General features: G+C 46.3%; 1 protein-coding gene across 1 annotated transcript in view; it reads right to left on the bottom strand.

Moving 5' to 3' along the window:
• ARHGAP35 (Rho GTPase activating protein 35) overlaps nt 1–15516 on the bottom strand; it is a 120103-nt gene extending 104587 nt beyond the window's left edge. The window contains exon 1 of the mRNA XM_061174288.1: nt 14780–15516. The gene's annotated coding sequence lies outside the window, so the exon portion shown is untranslated. The remainder of the gene's footprint in view (nt 1–14779) is intronic.
• Nucleotides 15517–18620: the final 3104 nt, after the last annotated feature.

Genomic DNA, 18620 nt, shown 5'->3' with positions numbered 1-18620 from the left:
ACCTAGTTTCACTTGGTGAGAGAGTAAAAGGATTTCCCTAGAGGTGAGCTCACAGGGGAGAGGGATATTGTATTGACTGTCATATTGGGAGGGGGGTTTTGAAAAGTCACATCTGTCCCAAGCTGAGCGAGCTACACAGACATCTTTCAACCATGTCCTATGTGCTATTATAACACCCAAAGCCATGGGGGGGACAGCTGCCAGAACTTCGGCAAGCTTTAGGATTTAGCTGTGGACCCTGGATATCAGGACTTAGGATATCAAAGTCCAGTTTTTTTCAAAAATCCATCTTGGCTTACCAGCTGGACTAGTCTATCCTTCATTCAGGCATTAATTAGGCACCAGTGACAAGTTAGGCACTTTATGAGGAAAAGTGAAAAACAAAAAAGAACAAATTCCTAGCTTTTTTTTTTTTTTAAACAAATTCCTAGCTTTAAGAAGCAGAAGACGGGAATTCCCTGGTGGTCTAGGGGTTAGTACTCGGCACTTTCACTGCCGTGGCCGGGGTTCAATCCTTTGTCAGGGAACTAAGATCCCACAAGCCATGGCAGCCAAAAAAAAAGAAAAAAGAAAAAGAAAAGAAGTAGTAGAAGACAACTATTCTACTTCTAGGAATTTCTCCTCCAGGTATAATCTCACACATGCAAATTGACATATATTCACATTTCCCCTACGGCACTCATTGCAAAAGCAAAGAACTGGAAACAAATCCAATATCCATCAATAGGAGACTGGTTAATTACAGTGTTATCTGTGTAGTGGAATACCACGAGGCTGTAAAAAAAGAACAAGGAAGCTTCCTTTGTGCTAACACTGAACATCTCCCAAAATATTAAGTAGAAGAAAGGAAGATGCAGAACAGTAATCATAGTATGCTACTTTTCATGTAAAGGGGGCGGGGTGGAATGCATACATACTTCTATTTGCTTGTTTATATGTGCATAAAGTATCTCTGGGAGGAAAAAAATATCTCTGGTAGAACACTGATGTCTCCAAAGGGGACAAGTGGGCAGCTGGGGGACAGGGATAAGGGAACAGTATGGGTGTTTTGTGACTGCTGATTCAGAACCATACAAACATATCACTACACACACAAAAAAGTGATATGTATAACATCACCAGCAAAGTGTTAATGGAACAGAGCTGAGGAAAAACCCCAGGAAGAAAGGTGTCAATAGTGGACACTTGAGAGGATGCTGAAGAATGAGCAGGAAATTCACCAATCAGAGGATAGGTAAGGGAACTCTCAAGAGGAACCAGCTTCATCAAAAACACAGAGGCAGAGCTTCTCTGGTGGTGCAGTGGTTAAAAATCCGCCTGCCAATGCAGGGGACGTGGGTTCGAGCCCTGGTCCAGGAAGATCCCACATGCAGCAGAGCAACTAAGCCCAGGCGCCACAACTGAGCCTGCGCTCTAGAGCCCGTGAGCCAAAACTACTGAGCCCACACACTTTAGAGCCTGTGCTCAGCAACAAGAGAAGCCACTGCAATGAGAAGCCTGCGCACCGCAACGAAGAGTAGCTCCCACTCCCTGCAACTAGAGAAAGCCCACACAGCAATGAAGACCCAACACAGCCAAAAATTAATTAATTAATTAATTTAAAAAACACACAGAGGCAGAAAAAGAACAGAGCGTGTTCTGGAGACTGGGAAGGCACGATGGGCCAAAGCGTATAAAGGATTCCATAGAACACACTAGTGATCTGGACTTAATCTTACAGACCATAGAAAAGCACCAAAGGTTTTAAAGCAGGGGAGCAACAGTCAGGTTTTTGTTTAGTGCCTCCAGTGACTTGTTGAGAATAAACGAGAGAGGAAAGAATGAAGAGGACACCTTTGTAGGAAACTTCTGCAATCAAGCACAATACCCTACTTCTCAGAATTCCCAGTGGCACAAAGCACAGGGGATTTCGCTTAACTGGATTAATACTCAACTAATCATTTGAGAATAACAAGCTCTATCAACTGAACACTTACTATATGCCAAACGTTTTTCATACATTACCCCGGTTTCTCAAAACAACCCTGTGAGACAGCTATTAGTATCTTTACTTTACACATGAGAAAACTAAGGCTCAGAGAAGAGCTTAAGGTTACAATAAATGCAGGAACTGAGACAGGTATCTGTCTATTGAATACCTGTGCACATACTACTCGTGTTGGCCTGTGGCAGTTTTCCCCAGTCTATGTAAAAATGAGAATTAGAAACATACACCTACATATGTCCACGTAAAGCTGCCAACTTCCTTGAAACTGGCTATCTTTTGGGAATTTCCTGGCCGTCCAGTGGTTAAGACTCTGCGCTTCCACTGCAGGGGTCGCTGGTTGGGGAACTAAGATCCCGAAAGCCTCGCGGCCAAAAAAGAGAAAATGGCTGTCTTCTATTCTAATAGTGGGTCCTTTTTCTTCAACGAAATAACGGTGAGTAGTTTCCCTTTCTTTCTTTTTTTTTAATGTCCTCCCTGGCGAAACTAAAAATTGGTAAATTAATATTTTTTTTTCCCACCACCATATTGTCAACTGGTCTGTAAAAGCCAAGTCTGGAACTACTGCACTAATAATGACATTACAGAGCATTTACCATGACGCAGGCATGATCTTAAGCTTCTTAAATACACTATCTGTTTTAATTTGCACAGTGACCCTATGAGTAGACACTATTATATTCCCCTTTTTATAGATGAGGTGCCTGAAGGCACCGAAGTTTAAGTGTGTTGTCTGAGGGTGCAGAGCTGGCAAGAGGTGGGACTGGGGCTCGAGCCGAGGCCATGCATCACGGTGGGAGAAAGAGTAACTGAGGCCTCAGTGCTAACACTGTGAATACTAAACAGACCTCAACAACTGCTACTCGGCCTATGACCTACAACATTTAGATGTGTGAGACCCTGCTAAGACCCTAAAATTGGCTGCTACCTGGGGTGCGTTACAAGATTACAGATCAATAGCACGTGCTGTTCTACTGATTCAAAACTTCATCAGGCTTCCTCTAACATGCTGGCCTACTTAAACAGTTTAATTAATCAAACTGTGCTTTTTCATCCTCCCAGAAAACTGAAAGACTGTCCAATGTTACAGAATTCCACATCCACTGTTGGCATTTAGTTCTCCAAAAAAAATCCGGACACAAAAAGCCTTTGTAGCAGGCAGAATAGGTATTTAGGCCCATTTTATAGACAAGAACTCAAGATAAATGACTTGTCCAAGGTCACAAAGTTGGTAAGAAGCAAAATGAAAACGGCAGAAAGGGTTTTTACATCACTTGAAGAAACCCAAGAATCTAAGGACTAAAGGATTCCAGAGACTTTATTTTTCCTGGTTTCTCTCAAAAAATCATATATTTAATTCAACAAATACTGTGCTTCTATTGACGTGTTCTAGGACAAATGTGATGGGTTCACAGAATAAACGGGGAAACAAAACAAAAAAACCCTGTGGAGCTTCCAAGCTACTTTGCAATTTCTTCCTCATGTCTAAATGTAAACCCCTCACACTGCAAATGAACATCAGGTCTTCGATGTTCTCCCTAGTGAAAGAAAGAATGACCAATAAATGAACAGGTATATGTGTGTGCAAATGTCCTGTTAGTAACAACAATAAAAACAAAGAAGGTAAAATTGTTAATTTCCAAATTATTCCGTATTCAAGATAAAACATGAACTTGGACCACTTTCTTTCTCATAATAAGATGATATCTGTCTTCCTAGTCAACGCATTCTTGTGTTGAAATGTTCAGTCGCACTTAATTCTTTAAGATAAGATCGGGGGAAAAAAAAAATCAGGCCACTGGCCTTCTAAATTTTTTACTTTCTGGTACAGAAACAGGGTGTTCCTTGTGTCACCTGTAAGGGAAGAACTGCTTTTGTTTTATAAATGGCATATAAACTCTCAGAGAGGAGGAGGCATGTTTTGTACAACTGGTACTCTAAGCAGTGTAGACACCCAAACATTGGTTGAACGGGGATGAAAAGGGAAAAATAAAACTTGTCTCCCGATACCTCTATCCTTCGGAGCTCAGAGAACCAGTTTGTTCCCTCTTCTGCTTAATAGTCCTTAATTATTTAAGTTATTTAAATATTTAAGTAAAATTAATCAACTATATTAAATAAATAAAATTATTTAAATCCGATTTAAAGAATTTTTTGGTCCATAAAAGGGAAGATATAACTAGTTCCATGTCCATTCCTGATTTTGACCAAGAAAAGGAAAAAGTAATGTACTAATGGCTCCTTTAAAACAAGCATGGTTGGGGTGGGGGACACCTTGGTATAGCTACAGCTATCAGCCATGAAGTAGACTTTTATCTTCCTCATCTCTGGGGTAAAATCAGTTCTGTAAAGTGTACAGCACACCAGAGAAAGTGGCAGAAAGCAGGGGCTCCAAGCAAAGGCTCTGAACCAGACTGCCTCCGGGACCTATCAGCCCTGTGGCCTTGGGTAAGTTCCCTCAGGAAGCCGCAGCTCCCTCACTAGAAAATGAAATACCACATACCTCAGAGCAGAGGATTACGGTGAGGAGAATATGAGGGAACACTCAGGAGTCTCCTGGTACTTAATAAGCATACTGTTGTTATTAACTGATAATACTGCTATAATTAATTCAATTATTGTGCTAAAAAAGGGTAACTGCCTTACCTTCAAAGGTACTAGAGTCGGCCTCTTGCCTTCTGAGATGGCCCACACTCTGTCTGTGGAGTGTGTTTCTTCCTGAATAAACCTTCTAAAAATAAAAAAAGGTACTAGAGTCCAACAGACCTCACTATTACTAATTTCTTGCTTTTCAGCTCAATTTTTCCTTCATATGTTTTCAAGAAAAACCAAACATAATACAACTGCTCTGCCAAAAAAAAAAAAAAAATTGTTTAACCTTTTTTTCCTCTGAATCAAAAACAGTAAAATCATTATGGAAAATGGGAAAACTCAGAAAAAAAATTTAATCACTCAAAATTCTACAACATAGAGATAAATACTAACAGCACTTTGGCATATTTCTTCCACTTTTTCCCATATATATTTTAAAATAACTGGAACCACACTGTTTATAGTTCTATATCCTGCTTTTTTCTCATACTTAATTTTATTTTGTGTGCACTTTCCCATGTCAAGAATGCTCCAGAAACATCCCTTTTACATGACTCCAGACTTTTCCATAAAGTGACCATTCCCTTAAAGTTAAAACATTTAGATTGCTTCTCTTCTTTCCAATACACATCACTATAATTAACACCTTTGTATAAAATCTTGGTGGTCATCTCTAGTTTTTGGTCCATATAGATACCTATAACTAGATCAAGGATTGTGTCTCTTAAAACATTGCCAAACCGCTTTCCAGAAAGTTCACACCAGTTTGCGTGCCTGACAGTCCCATCATGATGTCACAGCAGTGACCATACCTATTTCCTTTTAATTCCAAGTAAACAGAGACCCAAAAACTCTGGAATTACAACACAAATAGGAAAGATCTGTTATTACAAGATGCTTTTGACACTTGTAATTTGTATGAGATCACTATTATCCCATTCATTATCAGGTATATGACCTCGAACAAACTTGGAAAAGTTATAAATATGATCCTACACATTCACATTTGTATATTAAAGTCATGACTGAAGTGCCTTACAGACAGAGACTCTCAAACAGTTTCCAACTTATGAAGAATTGTGTGGAAAGGAAATTATGCCCCATCATATGAAAAAGGGATCTGTACAAGATGTAGAAAATTCAGAAATGTACACTTAAGATTTATGTACTTTTCTACAAGTAAGTTGCTACTTAATTTAAAAACAAAGTAAACAAAAAGAAAAAATGTTAAGGGAATCTGTACATAAGAAAATATGTATTCCTTGCATACACACATGTAACATCAAATCACAACTACTTTAGCTCAACTGACCATTTTTAAGCCTTCATGGCTGTTGACTAATACTAGGCATATGCTACAACCCACTCCCGCAGCAGTCAGGGTCCTTTTTCCTCATTTATCAAAGGTTTTATGTGCATTCCTCAACTGACTGACCAATCAGTGGAAGAAATTTCCTATAGGTCAGCAGCATTAAAATATTCAATGATATCAGTCCGTTAAAAATGATATTACAGGGCTTCCCTGGTGGCGCAGTGGTTGAGAATCTGCCTGCCAATGCAGGGGACACAGGTTCGAGCCCTGGTCTGGGAAGATCCCACATGCCGCGGAGCAACTAAGCCCGTGTGCCACAACTACTGAGCCTGCGCGTCTGGAGCTTGTGCTGCGCAACAACAGAGGCCGCGGTAGTGAGAGGCCCACGCACCGCGATGAAGAGTGGCCCCCGCTTGCCGCAACAAGAGAAAGCCCTCGCACAGAAACGAAGACCCAGCACAGCCAAAAATAAATAAATAAATAAATAAAAGTGAAATTCTTTAAAAAAAAATGATATTACAAAAGCAGCATCTACCAGCCTTCCACCTAAAAACTTAATAAGCATTTCTGAAAAATAAAGACCTAGTGATACTTTTTTCCCCCCAATAAATTTATTTATTTATTTATTTTTGGCTGCGTTGGGTCTTCGTTGCTGCGTGCGGGCTTTCTCTAGTTGCGGAGAGCGGGGGTTACCCTTCGCTATGGTGCACGGGCTTCTCATTGTGGTGGTTTCTCTTGTTGCGGAGGACGGGCTCTAGGCACATGGGCTTCAGAAGTTGTGGCACGCGGGCTCAGTAGTCGTGGCTCGTGGGCTCTAGAGCGCAGGCTCAGTATTTGTGGCACGTGGGCTTAGTTGCTCCGTGGCATATGGGATCCTACCGGACCAGGGCTCGAACCTGCATCCCCCGCATTGGCAGGCGGACTCTTAACCACTGCGCCACCAAGGAAGTCCAAGACCTAGTGACACTTTTAATCACCAAGCATTTAGGTACACCACTCCCAGTGACACAATTCCCTTGAAGTGAAAGCCACTCTAGCTGAAGATGCTGATTTCAAGAATCTAATAATCTTGTATTAATGCAGTGCTGACTTTCATTTGTACACAATCAATTTGTTACTGAACAAAGAATCCTCTTTAATTGCCCGTGGCAATTAACAGTAATCATTTTCCTTGTCTTATTCCTAAGCAGTGCAGGCTGCAATAGATGAAGCCTCGGTTTTGACCTTTCTTTTAAATGGAGATGGGAAGAAGTACAATGCAACAATATTTTTTTTACAGTTCAGGAGGCTATTAGCTGTAGCTGGAAAACACTCTCTCACCCCAACATTATTTAATAACTTTCTGAATTGTAATTAAAAAAAAAAGTATTATAGGGAGCTCCACACAAACAAGTCAAGGGGCAAAGTATATTTTTATCTATACATTTGTAGTTGTCTAGAGAGTTTTCTCAGAAGAAAATCAATTAGGAGCTATTCAGATACTTTTCTATTTGCCAAAGAAAATATAGATTTTTTTTTTCTTGGCTGCGCTGGGTCTTCGTTGCTGTGCGCGGGCTTTCTCTAGTTGCTTCGGGGGGGGCTACTCTTTGATGCGGTGCGTGGGCTTCTCATTGTGGTGGCTTCTCTTGCTGCAGAGCACGGGCTTCAGTAGTTGTGGCTCGCGGGCTCTAGAGCGCAGGCTCAGCAGTTGCGGTGCACGGGCTTTGCTGCTCCCCTGCATGTGGGATCTTCCTGGACCTGGGATCGAACCCACGTCCCCTGCATTGGCAGGCGGATTCTTAACCACTGTGGCACCAGGGAAGTCCCGAAATATAGATTTCAGGCCATTACATGACCAAACATTTCCATCTTATTTCTGTTAGACAAATTTACTTACACTTTTGTTACACCTGGGTGTGAATCCAGGTCAGAAATAAAATGCTCAACTTCATCAATATGCTGACTAGAAAGACAAGCTGGTATTTGTGGCCGTGGATTCCTTTTAAAATACTGTGATATGGAACCTAATGTGTGTTCAGTCTCTGAATATGAAAATCTTTAAGATTAATATGGGGCTGCCTCCAAAGCAGCTAGAAATTAATAATAGTCTATTGAACATTCACTTCCCTCACCCTACCCCATATTATATATATAGTTAATTGTTTATAACTGACTATGAATTCCTCAAGAGATTAGAAATACAGCTTGTTCTTACATCCCAGACAGGCAAGGCAGTCTAATAAAATAAACACAAATTTTAGAATCAGACAGACATGGATTTATAACATAGCCCTAGCATCTATTAGCTGTGTAGCCCTGGTCAAGACACTTAGGATATATGTGTGTATATATGTATAGGGATTAAATGCTGACCAAGAGGGCATGCCATCTAAGAGTTTCAAGCCTAAAAATAGCCATTATGGTCAGTGTACACATCTCCCCAACTCCCCCCCTCCCACCCCAAAAAAGAAAAAAGTCTTTGGCACCAGCTTGGCTTCAATCAGCATGTATGTAGTGGGGGCCTACTATGTACAAGATATTTTGTTAGGTATGATGGGAAATAATGGGAACCAACTGGTATAATCCCTTCATTTTTCTAATGAAGAAACTGTAGCCCAGAGAAGTGAAAATGATTTGGCCAAAGTCACTCAGCTAGTAAGCAGCAGAGCCAGGGCTAGAACCCAGGTTTCTTCTTTATCAATTCAACCTTGTTTATGCCATAGGAAGCTGCCTCTCAATTGTTCAAGTTTGATTACCAAACACAAATATTACAATAGTGGCTAGCAAGAGAACATTTTCCAAATAAGAAGGCAGACACTAGGAGAGCAAAAAAAGTATGAGGGTAGGAACTTCCCTGGTGGTGCAGTGGTTAAGACTCCACGCTCGCAATGCAGGGGGCCCAGGTTCAATCGCTGGTCAGGGAACTATATCCCACATGCATGCCGCAACTAGAAGTTCGCAAGCCACAACTAAGGAGCCCACGTGCCGCAACTAAGGAGCTGACAAGCTGCAACTAAGATCTGGTGCAACCAATAATTAAAAAAAAAAAAAAAAGTATGAGGGCTTCCCTGGCAGTCCAGTGATTAAGACTCTGCCCTTCCACTGCAGGGGCGCAGGTTCAATTCCTGGTCAGGGAACTAAGATCCCGCATGTCGTCCAGCACAGCAAAAATAAATAAATAAAAAATTTTAAAAAGTATGAAATACCTATAGATGCATAATGCAACATCACAACTGCCACAAATTTCATAAAATGAAAATGTTCATTTCAAAAAGGATGAAGGAGATAGGCAAGTCTGGCTACTTTTGACTAAAATAAATATTACTTTCCTGTGAGGATGCTTCATGGCTGGTTCTCTGCTAATATATCAACTTAATGGTGTCTCTTAACATCAGCGAAGCAAATAAATGAAGATTAGACTGACAGATGCCAAGTATTATTTTCAAGAATTCTTCATAGATGAAGCCTGATAAAGCATAGTATCAAAAATTAAATTGAAATAAACTTTCAGGATGATGAACATGAATGATTTGTTTGCATTTCTTAATACCAGCATTCAAGTGCTATTCAGACCACTGCTATTTGAGAGCCTGGGTCAACAATGACTCAGCTTGAAAAATTCCATACTGTTTTTAAGAGGTATATGGTTTTAGTTATGTAGTTAATACAATCTGGATGCCCCTTTCTCCCCAAATTATAAACTAATCTTCATGTGAATGCCTGAAAAAGAGGCAAGTGTTTATTTTATTTTTGAAAAAGCATACAACAAAGGTAATCCAATTCATTTTACTGCATCCCCTGGGGAAAGAGCCCCCCCACTGCCTGGCCCATTCTGGGTTACAGGATCTGATGGGGGGGGGGCGGTGGGCGGTGGTTAAGAGTAGCACCAGGAGTCCAGTCCCAGTCCCAGCTCTGATGTGGTATGTGATCCAGGGCGAGAATCTACAATCAGAGCTGAATGGCACACAAGACTTCAGGCTACGAATGTGAAGCCCAGAGAGGTAAAGCGTTCTGTCCAAGTGTCCCTCTAATTAGGTTAAGGCCTAGACCAGAAGGTCTCCTACCCGTATGCCCATTACTTTTTCAACTATGACAGGAAGCCTGTCAGCATGCCCCTCGCAAGCTTTCCATTTCCCCAACTGTAAATGAGGAGGCTAGACGAGGCACTGAGCTTCAAACTGTTGTTCCAAACCCAAGGGTTTTCTGCTGGTCGCCTTCCCTCTTCAAGCAGAGAATCTCCAAGTTTACCTATTTCATATAGTGTGGAAAAGAAATTTTAAACGACTGAACTAGATGATAAATAAAATGTCACAGTGACTGAGTATGTTAACACACTGTTTAGACTGCCAGTTGGTGAATGACAAGAGTCAAAGCAGATCACAGGAAGGCCCTACAAGAGACCTAACACCTCTCAGAACACCACAGCAGACGGAAGAGGGGAAAGCAGACAAGACTAGAGGGAAACAGACAACTAGTCTCATCTTTTCAGTCTCCAACTGTATTGACCTGATATGTTTCCTCATCACATACAGACTGACCAAACACCTATGAGGCTGTAGTTTACAGTCACCTATGCAACCCTCACTCTTCCCAGACTGTCCTTTGTCAAAAGTCACCATCAGGCCCATGGATCTGCACAAGGACAACTTGCATGTGTCCAGTATCAAGAGGAATGACTATTTTCTGATCTTTTTATTGTCCTAAATCTTTGGCCTTCATCATAGCAAGAAAAAAAGGGGCAGAGAGTAAGGGAGGGGGGACATAGCCAAAAAGAAAGGCTAGTATAAAAAAAGACAGGAACTTTAATCAGTCCAGTAATACAAAGATTTTCTAGGCAGGGCAAGAGCCCTTGAAGACATATTACGAGGTCGAAAACAGTCGTCTACCGCCATCCCCCACTCCACACCCCACCCCCAACTGGCACATTAAATGTTCCAGAAGGCCAAGGCTACCACCTCAGATTTCTGTAGCACCCAATTCCTTCATGAAAGCAAATGTTGATACAGGGGTTGGAGCCTCTGCTACCATCAGAGAAATCTGACAAGCTCTGGAACATCAGTTACCAGTTTAGGAAGAAAAATCAGCTCTTTGTTCTTCTGTCTCCTCTCTTCCTATTATGTAAACGTAAGCTTTGGGCACGCAGAAACTTTCTATGCTGCCAGTGATGTTAAAACCCTGGAACACGAATTTAAGCAGTACTGCATACACAGTTGTTTTTATTCTTAATTAGCTGCCACTTCCAAATTAAGAATAAAAAACAACTATTTATACCAACATGAGGAACATAAACTCAAACAAATTCAGAGAATTAATCATGGTTCACAAGGCCAAAACTCAGAAATGAACAGAAACTAACAGAAATGAACCAAAATTCTTAAAGTCAATAATGAAGACAAATGCCACAGATGATTAAAATTACCAGACTCTGCTTGTCACAAAACTTAAAGTCCTAAGAACTTAGAAACTAAAGGAGCCATATGGATCTACTATCCAGCCCCCCTCACCGTCTCACATACAAATGCCCTAACATTTGATGAGTCAATAGTTCAATTCTGTAGATGACAGTGAATGTTTTTTATTTCACATGCATTCACACAGAACTATTCTAAATAAGTGCTGAAGTAAACAAAGTTTGATTATAGCTCAGTTAAGAAATAAAGTCCTTCCAGTAAACGCTCCTTCACAGCTCGATGGCTGCTTTAATATGCAATTGCCCTAGGCCACAGGGGGAAAAAAAAATCAGGCTTTTGATTTACTTAAGAAATAAAATAAATAAACCTAGAACATGCAAAAGCTTCCTTCTCCCAAGGTAAGGAAGGAAAACGCTTGTCTGGTTTTCTGTAAAAACCACCTCTTCCTCTGAATGAATTTCCTAAACCCTACCCCCAACATAAGATCACTGAAGCTCAAGGAAAAGGCAGCAAAGGTACATTTCGCAGGCAATAAACCAAAAACCCAATCATATCAGCCAGTTCCTGGCACCCATTTCTCACTCTACCAAATCAGGGCAGTCAAAAGGCTGGGGGAGTGTCAGGGTGCACTCACATACTCCTGGTACACCAATAAGCCCCCTCCCTTTCCCAAACATGGATCTACCTGTAAGCACTCAGCTCCTGTGGCTAGGAGCGCCTGCAATACCACAGGGCAGAAATCTAAGTGACACTTGGCACTCTGTTTCAACAAACAACTGCAAAGAGCTTTCCAAACCCAGGCCCTCACCATTTTGAAGACCAGGAAGCTGAATCCTTCCTGGGTCAGAGGTGAAAAAGAAATAAGCCCACTTTCCACCACCCCTCCCAAAGGTCACAAAGCAAACCAGAGGCCATTAGGGAAGGCAAGACTGCTTCTGCAGACCCAGAGCAGTAAACACCAAGTGCGACCACAACCCCCGGTGGGACTGGGGAGAACTCGAGAACTGGCATTTCCCCAGCCGAAGGTAAAACAAATATATGACTTGTCAGCTGGAAGAAAACCAAAAAAGCATACTCCTAAATTCTCCCAAAGGGTGCTGGCTTGTAGGTGAAAGGGGGAGAGGGTACAACTGTCTCTTTACAATAGCTCAGAGAAGGAGGGAGGGAAAGTGAGAAAGAGAAGACAGACCTGTGAGCAGCTGCACGCTCCTTTTCCGAAGGACACAAAACTGCAAAGCCCAGGGACCCGAAGGGGCTGGGGAGCAAAATGGGAGCGGGAAAGGAAGCGGGGCAGTGGAAAGGAGATCTACCCCCACCACCACTAACCTTGGCAGAAATGGGGGAGATGGGGGAGACACTCCCAGACTCAAGAGCAGTAACCAATCAACCAACCCCCACCTATTTACTCAGATCTCACAGGATCCCTCGAGATAAAACCCTCAGGGTCAGAGAGCTGAGAGAATCTGCAGTCTAAACCTGAGCCTGCAGAAGCCTAGGCCCAACCCAGCCCCTTCCCCTCCAAAGCTGAGGGATGGAGACCAGAGAAAGGCATGCCTAAAGAAGGGAAGCACCCAGTGGGAATGGGCAGGTCAAGCGGAGAAGCTGGGAGAAGCAAATCTGATAGGAACTAAATGGGAAAAGAAGAAGCCTAGCAAGATACAAGGGGAAAGAAAAGATGAGGGAGAAAACAAGGCAATGAAGAACAGATCTGGGAGAGGAATCACAAAAGGGAGGGAGACTCTAGCCCAGAACTGAGATAGCTCCAAAAGGAAGCTGGGGTGGGGGGAGTGACAAGTAGGAATGGTTGGGAAAACATCTCTATACTGGGCAGAGCAGGGAGAAGGAGACTCAATAAGGGGGTAAGAGGTAGGGCAAAAAGGGGAAGACAAATACGAGCAAGGAGAGAGTGGAGGTTGAGAGCTGAATCAAAATGGTGGGGTGATAGAAGATCAGGTGGAAAACTTAGAATTGAGAGGCAACAGAGGTGCGAGGCAGTCACAAGATGACCAGAGTTAAAGAGGACCACACCGAGAGGGGACAGCAGTAAGAAAATTAAAATGGGTCCAAAAAATAGGTGGACAAGTGGACAGCTCCAAAAGGGGCAGAGCTGTGAGGAAAGCATTAAATAGAGAGGATGGGGCAGAACTGAACAAATGAAAGAGCAGGTGCAAAAAGGATATGGGGCAAGTCTGAGGTGCAAAATGGGAAGGGAAGGGGTGATGGATCAGAAACAAGTTATCGACGGTTCAGTGAGGTGAAGGACAAATCTAAAAAGGGCCAAAATGAAGAGGACAGGACTTGGAGAAACAGGCTGGAAGCAGGTCTTACACAGAGAAGTACTGAAGGGGAGACAGGTCAAAGGAAGCTGGAGCAAATGAATGGAACCGCTCAAAAGAGGGCCAATAAGGAGGTGGGAAAGAGAGGAAACGGCAAGGAGAACACTGGGGCGGAACTGGGGACTGCAGGGCTTGAGGCTGCGGAGAGGCTGAGTTCGGGAGAAAGGTCAGAGAAGTGAAAGGCAGAAACGAGAGAGCTGCAGGGTCAGAGAAGGGGGAGGAGGCTGCCTCATGGAAGGCAAAGTCAGAAAGCAAGCAGGCTGGAGGGCACAGCAAGATCTGAGATTGGATGAGGGGCAGAGTGGGGAGGCAGAAAGGTCTGGAAGAGAGGAAAGGATCTGAATGGCAAACGAGAGCAAGGTCTGAGCAGGGGAGGAGGCAAGCATGGTGCATCGGAGTCCGAGAGGGGGCAGGGAACTGAACTGAGGCAGACGAGGGTCAGAGAGTCCAGGGGTATGGGGGGGCGGTGGAGCAGGTTTTGTCAGCGGGCAGTAGGGCCCAAGAGGGACGTGGAATTAAGGCCAAGGAGAAGACCTGGGAGCAGCAGTGCCAAGACGAACCGGGTCTTGGATGAATCACCAAGGAGGTGGAACCACAGGTCCTAGAGGGACAGCTCCTGGCGGTGAAACAGCGGAGGGTTACAGAACATGGGTCAAAGAAGGGGACAGATCCAGGGTGGGGAGAGAGGAATCGAAGAAGGCAGAAGGATCACGAATCTCAAAGTGCGGGTCCAGAATTAAGGGATGCGGAAGGGTCACTGAGGAGGTGGATCCCATGAGCACTGCAGAATCTAGGAGGGGCGAAGGGCATCACTGAGGGGCGGAAGAGGGAAGGGGGAGGCGCAGAATTGGGAGCAGAGTGGGGGGGGAGGCCGAGGCAGACACCGAGATCCCAATGGGTTGGAGAGTGGGGGCAGACGCGGCGACAGCAGGGCTGGGCGGGCAGGGGCAAGTCCGAAGAGCAGACGGGCCCCGGCGGGCCGGGCCGCAGCGCGAATCGGCGGGGTCGGCGGGGCCCGGGGGGGCTGGGGGGCCGCTCCCTCCCCTCCCCCTCCGGCTCCTCCATTGTTCGCGGGCTCCGGGCCCCGCCGTCCCCGCCTCCCCCGGACCCCGCAGCGGGGCGGCGCCCGGCCTCGCCGCCGGGGCCCGCGAGCTCGCGCACTCACCAGCTGGGCGCCCTCAGCGCGGCCCTGGCCTCCGGGATCCCGGCAGCGGCGACGGCGGCCCCGGCGCCATGTTCTGCTACTCCTCGTTCAGCGGCAGCTGAGGCGGCGGCGGCGGCAGCTCCGGCGGCGGGGGGCCGGGCAGACCCTCCCTCGCGGGCTCCCTCCTCCGCCTCCTCCACCTCCTCCTCCCGCCGCTCCGCGGCTCTCCCTCGGGGCGGGGGGCGGGGAGGGGAAGGGGGGAGGGGCGGGAACCAGGGGGAGGGCGGATCAGCCTTGCTCGCTCCTTCCCTCCCTCCTTCGCAATGGCGGCGGCGGCGCCTCCTTCCTGCGGTCGCCGCTCCCGCGCACGCTCCCCCCTCGCTGCTGCGCGTGCGTGGCGCGGGGACCGTTGCGGGGGGATAACGGCCCCTCAGGGCGCGCCGCGAGGGGATAACCGGCGCGTGGCACGGGAGAAGCGAGAGCGCGTGCGCGCCCGAGGGACTCACTGCCACCGCATCGGCCGCGTCCAGGGAACGGGTGCGGAGGGCGCAGTGCGCGTGCGCCCCCAAGAAATGCCGCTAGTGCGGTGGCTGCGGCTCGAGACAGAGCGCGAGGCGACCCGCGACCGGGCAGAGGAATGGGGTGGCCAAGTGCGCGTGCGCGGGAGGGGTTGCCAGCCGCCGCGGCTACTCGCGCGAGGCGGAGGGAGTGGTCCTCGAGAGGCGCGCGCACCCTTGCGCGCGCCAGAAGCAGCCGAAACCCTCCTCGCCCTGGCTCTTGGAGAAAACGGGAGGGGAGAGGCATGGCCCAGCTTTGGGGGCGGGAGCGAAGGGCGCGATCCCGCTCGCGCGGGACCTGAGCAGCCAATGAGAGGCAAGGGGCGGTGGGTTTGCCGCGCGAGCGCAGCCCCGGGGAAAACGGAGGAGGAGAGAGGGAGCGACGTAACTTGGGGCGGTGGGGCGGGGCTGAGGAGGAGGGAGCGCACCCAGTGGAGGAGTTGATTGGGGAACACGAAGAGGCGTGGCCCGCCTTAGCCCAATAGGAGCCTAGCACTTCGTCGATCGGGAAGAAGGGGCGGGGCTGAGGAGCGCGTGCTCTTTTACCTGGCAGAGAAGAAAATCTGCAGGTAACGAGTGCCTTATTACAACTTGCTTTGGGTTCTGTGATCGCCTGATCCCGGAAGAGGCGCGAGGGCCTGGTCCCGCATGCAGCCCTGGCCTCCAAGTCGGCATTGTGTAAATGACTGCAAATCAAATGTCAGTTCGGGAGCCCGGAGGGGAAAGAGTAGTGATGGGAAGGGGCACCGCTGTAACCCCTGAATTCCTCTGAACTGAAGAGGGGTTCCTCTGGGACCCCTCCGGAAGTACGGGTCTTGGAAGATGAGCGTTCTGGGAGCCCAGTCAATATTTAAGGAGTGCATGAAGAAAAGCTATGCTTCTTATTGCATTTTTCATTTCTTTACTCAGTCTCCTCATCTAAAAAATGGAATGATAATCTTAGCTCTTTAGTAAGGTTTGCAGGGAGAATTAAATGAGTTCTATTTGTAAAGCGCTGAAAATCATGCCTTGCTCTATAAACGCTGATAAATAAAATTACATGCGCTCAAGTTTTGTTTTGTTTTTGAGGTCATATCTCAATGCTTTTTTAAAAAATTGAAGTGTGGGGCTTCCCTGGTGGCTCAGTGGTTAAGAATCCTCCTGCCAATACAGGGGACACGGGTTCGAGCCCTGGTCCGAGAAGATCCCACATGCCGCGGAGTAACTAAGCCCGTGCACCACAAGTACTGAGCTTGTGTGCCACAACTACTGAAGCCTGCGCGCCTAGAGCCTGTGCTCCGTAACAAGAGAAGCCACCGCAATGAGAAGCCCTCGCACTGCAACAAAGAGTAGCCCCCCGCTCGCAGCAACTAGAGAAAGCCCGCGCACAGCAACGAAGACTCAATGCAGCCAAAAAATACGTAAATAAATAAATTAAATAAATCTATAAAAAAATAAAATAAAATAAAATTGAAGTGTGCTCAAGTTTTAAAGCATCCCATCAAATAAAGGTTTTCTGATTACTGATGACGGTCGTTTCCACTGACTCCCTTTTTTTTAAAATTTAACACTTTTAATGCATTAACTTTGATTTTTAGATGCTCATGACTTGTTTTTGGGGGGGCGCCCCACGTGGCATGCGGGATCCTAGTTCCCCCAGCAGGGATCCAACCCGTGCCCCCTGCAGTGGAAGCGGGAGTCTTAACCACTGGACCGCCAGAGAAGTCCCTGTTCATGACTTTTTTTAAAGTTTGTTTTTAGCGCTGTGGGCTAAACAAATCCAATGCGTGGGCCAGATTTTCTTTAGGTGCCACTGCAAGCCCTGGTTTGTAAGTGATTTTGAGATCTATCACTTGAGAACACCAGAAAAACGGGAGAAGGGACATCGGATTCCCCTACCTCAAATGAATACGTGTTTATAACTCCAGTGCCGTGTTCTAGGCCCTTCCAATCTTGGGAAATTTTTGAACTGGCAGCACCTAGAGAAGAGAGAAGCCTGGGCTCACTCTGGCTCCAGATGCCCCTCTCCCCTTCTTTTGGAGCCCATCGACCCTGTCTTATCATTCAAGTCTCACTCGAAGTCACTTCCTCAGGGCGGCCTTGCAGATTTGGCCTAACCCTCATATTTTGATAAAAATGGGCACTTTATGCTAGGCAACATTCTAAAGCACTTTAAACATATTAACTCACTTAACCCTCAGAACACCTTACAAGTAGGTGAGAGTTGTTATTCTGCTAAACTAAGGCACAGAGAGGTTACACAGCTAGTGAGTGGCAGATGTGAGATTCAAACCCAGACAACTGGGGTCAGATAGCTGCACACCTAGTACTTCTTCACAGCACTCCATCAGGGGTTGAAGTTCGGTATGGGTATCACCATTTTTTTCTTTTTTTTTTTTTTTTTGGCTGTGTTGGGTCTTTGTTGCTGCACGTGGGCTTTCTCTAGTTGCGGAGAGCCGGGGCTACTCTTCATTGCGGTGCACGGGCTTCTCATTGCGGTGGCTTCTCTTGTTGTGGAGCACGGGCTCTAGGCGCGCAGGCTTCACTAGTTGTGGCACGCGGGCTCAGTAGTTGTGGCTCGCAGGCTCAGTAGTTGTGGCGCACGGGCTTAGTTGCTCCACGGCATAGGGGATCTTCCCGGACCAGGGCTCGAACCCGTGTCCCTTGCATTGGCAGGCGGATTCTTAACCACTGCGCCACCAGGGAAGTCCCTGGTATCACCATTTTATGTGTGAGCCCTTTGAAGGCAGGAATTCTAGCTGGTTCCTCAGTCTGGAAAATGGCCCACAATAAATACTTGCTAATGAATGAATGAATCTAATTCTAAACAAAGGGGATGACGGCTGGCACTGCAGGCGTGGTAGCCAAGACACAGCCCTTGTTTAATGACTAACTCCTTTCCCTCTTTCAGATACTAGCTCAGATGTCCCCTCTTCCGGGAGGCCCTCCCTGAGGCCCTGCCAGTCTCCCTCTAGGCTTCCACAGCACCTTCGGGTCCTCCAGCCAAGCCCTGACCACCCCTGGGTTGTTCCCCTATACTGATAGGTCTTTCTATCCCACTGGCCTGTGAGCCCCATGAGGACAGGGTGGGGATGTCCCAATCAACGTTGATGTTCCTAGCACAGGTCCAGGCACAAGGCAGGGGCTCAGGCAGTGTTTCCCTGGATGAACGAAGGGAATCATCAAGGAGGGCCTTCCCAGCTCTGCATTTCTTTCCAGTGCACAAGAGGTCGGGTGTTGGTTGAGCAAGCCAACCACAGGAAGCAGGCTTCCCTGGGGGCAGCCGCCTCCGCGCACCTGGCTAACCTCCACTCCAGGATAAATAG

The sequence above is a fragment of the Eubalaena glacialis genome, chromosome 18 (assembly GCF_028564815.1).
Source record: "Eubalaena glacialis isolate mEubGla1 chromosome 18, mEubGla1.1.hap2.+ XY, whole genome shotgun sequence".
Classification (NCBI taxonomy): domain Eukaryota; kingdom Metazoa; phylum Chordata; class Mammalia; order Artiodactyla; family Balaenidae; genus Eubalaena; species Eubalaena glacialis.
This window is presented reverse-complemented; position numbering and strand designations above follow the sequence as displayed.